The sequence below is a fragment of the Alexandromys fortis genome, unplaced genomic scaffold (genome assembly GCF_014885135.2).
Source record: "Alexandromys fortis isolate MF-2015 unplaced genomic scaffold, M_Fortis_MF-2015_v1.1 scaffold_33, whole genome shotgun sequence".
Classification (NCBI taxonomy): Eukaryota; Metazoa; Chordata; class Mammalia; order Rodentia; family Cricetidae; genus Alexandromys; species Alexandromys fortis.
In genome coordinates this window covers 11029367-11032059 of record NW_026067917.1, presented here as the reverse complement: position 1 = coordinate 11032059, position 2693 = coordinate 11029367, and the positions used below count along the sequence as shown (strand labels likewise).

The window sequence follows — 2693 nt, the reverse complement described above, 5'->3', positions numbered from 1 at the left end:
TATATATATTCCATACTTTCTTCATCCATTCTTCAATTGAAGGGCATCTAGGTTGTTTCCAGGTTCTGGCTATTACAAACAATGCTGCTATGAACATAGTTGAGCAAATACTTTTGTTGTATGATAGGGCATTGGATGACTTGCCTCCTCTAAATTTTCTTTTCTTTCATTTTGATACTTACAGCAGAGTCTCCTGAAATCTGACCTGGCCCGGACTTGCTCCATAGGCAAGGGTAACCTTGAACTTCTGACCACCCAGTCTCTTTAACTTCTACATGCTTGGGACTCGGGTGGTGGCTCTTGTGCTGCCACATGGGAGTTTCCTAATCATGCTTCACCTTCCTCCATCTATACCATGTCCTGAGTTTGTCCTTGTGACTTGTGGACCTGTGTCATATTTTTCTTAAATGGCCACTGATATGAGGAAGTCTCTTATTTTATGACATTTTTATTATATAACTATAAAACTATAAGGGGCCATTGTTTCAGACTGACCCCTTGAATGCACCAGGAATACTCTGGTAGATCTACTCAAAATAAAACCACCTTCATTCAATTTGATTGATTGCTACAAAATCAATCAAAACTGCAGTAGCTACTTTTCCTCAAGCAAAGAAACTCACAGTAACCATTCACAAGAGGACCAGCTGGCAGGAGTGGTGAAGATCATTGTGTTGTTATCCTATAAGGAGAGTATATTTGAATATCTGTTTGTTTTTTCTTTGTTTTTCCTTCTGTTTCATTAGCTTACTCTCCTGCTTCCCGGAGCACTTTTAGATGAGATGTTCCCTGATGTATTATTGATGTACATTTTAGTAAATTATATAATTACTGATAAAAACTTGCCGATGAAAACAAGCATGTATAATCACTGAAAGCCTGATATTCAGGTAGTAAAGTTATGTAAAATATTGAGTGCTAAAGATGATTTCCAATGTTCTGTCACCCAATCCAGCCATTTTATTTTTGTCATCACTTTTAGTCCCTGTGTGATGGATGATTTATTTTTCTAGAAATTCCCTCAGTGCCGCTGCCCTGCTTTAACCTGTAAACCTGACCTAGGAAAACCTCACCTACTGTATCATTTCTGTGTCTGGAATTCTATAACACACAGAATCCTGAGAGAACAGTTAGGGGGACTCTTCTCCCACACAAAATGCAGATGGTACTTTAAACTCTCCCATGAGGCTAGTTAAAAAGACATTTTGTGCTAAAAAAAAAAAAAGAGGCTGAGGGAGAGTTGGATAAATCTTTTAAATTTTTAAATTTGTGGGTTTTTTTTTTTTTTACAACAAAGGACAAAATTCTGTTATGCATTTAATGCCAGTAGAAGGGACTGGTAGAAACTACAGAGCCAGTTTGTCAACCACAGCATAAAACTGATGGATGGCGCTGGAAGTTGCTCTGCGCTGTACCAACTGGCTTCAATCATGAATGTTTTAGAACTTTCTACTGTATGCATTGTGTTAAGTGCTCCAGAAAATGAAAGATATAAAACTCATCCTCTCAGACGAAACTAACCTTTCCTACAGTATCATAAAGGAGGAGATTGCCTAAACTATTAACTGCTAAATATGTTAGGTCTGATGAGGATTATATCTGTTTATGATTCTGACATTTTCCTCAATATCACATTGACTTTCATCTTCCAATTCAGACCTTTCCTCACAGACAGTATTTTTAAACCTCTGTGACCCTTCATTTATATCTCCTTGTCACTCAGAGAAGGGGCTGCAATTAACTCCTTCTGAATGCAGAAATACATTCTAGTGTACAATAACTTCTAAGACGATTGCTTGCAGCCCCTGTTGATGCCAGTCTCCTTCAGAAGGAGTCTGCTAAGACTCTGGAGACTGTAACAATGTGTGTTCAATGCATGTCCATGCTCATAGAACACAGCTAAACATTCTCATCATGCAAAGAACTATACGCCAAGCACATTGGCATGGGTTGGCAAAAAAAAAAAAAAAGTCATTACATCTTTGAAAAAAAAAAAACTACTACTTTCAAAGCCTAATTGTGACAGGCCCACTTAGAAACAAAAACCTATCTAAGTATAAAGAAGAGTGAGACTTGGCTTGGGATATACAGAGACTTCTGATTCCACTTCTGCCAGACAAGTGTCTTCTTCTTATCCAATCACTACAACTGCTGAAAAAAGAAATGAGATGGCTGTGATTTGCTTGTGCTTGGTGCCATTGTGGTAAGATGTGTAAAACAGAATCTTCCACTTTTAAGGTTTGTTAACTGTAAACATTAATAGTCCTTGGGATTTTCAAATTATTATGTCCATTTCTAGAATTTTTCCAATATCCCTAGTAGCCTTCTTTATCTACACACATATTTTTATGAATATTCACATGCACACTCAACTTGCATTACAAGACTGGTGAAGTGCTGAAGAAAAAAAAATAAACAACCCTAAGTAAAATTATCCATATGGGCTTGTGTTCTTATGTTAGCACATTATTCCTCTTGTGTATCTGTGCCAAAAGGAGGAAAGGGGTATTAAGAATGTAAGTCCCCTGATTTTAATCGCAAGAAGATTTATTAGAAGATTCCAATTAAAATTACTATATATGTGATGTGGGAGTGTCATATATCAATCTGTTGATTTCATTGGTTAAGTTATAATAAACCAGCTGCTTGGCCTCATGGCTTGGAACATAGATGGGAGGAGTAAACAGAATATA

The 2693-nt window shown here is 37.0% G+C and overlaps 1 protein-coding gene across 1 annotated transcript in view; it reads right to left on the bottom strand.

The window, feature by feature from the left end:
- Lrp1b (LDL receptor related protein 1B) overlaps positions 1–2693 on the bottom strand; it is a 1445827-nt gene that overhangs the window by 1283604 nt on the left and 159530 nt on the right. The gene's annotated exons all lie outside the window — the stretch shown is intronic.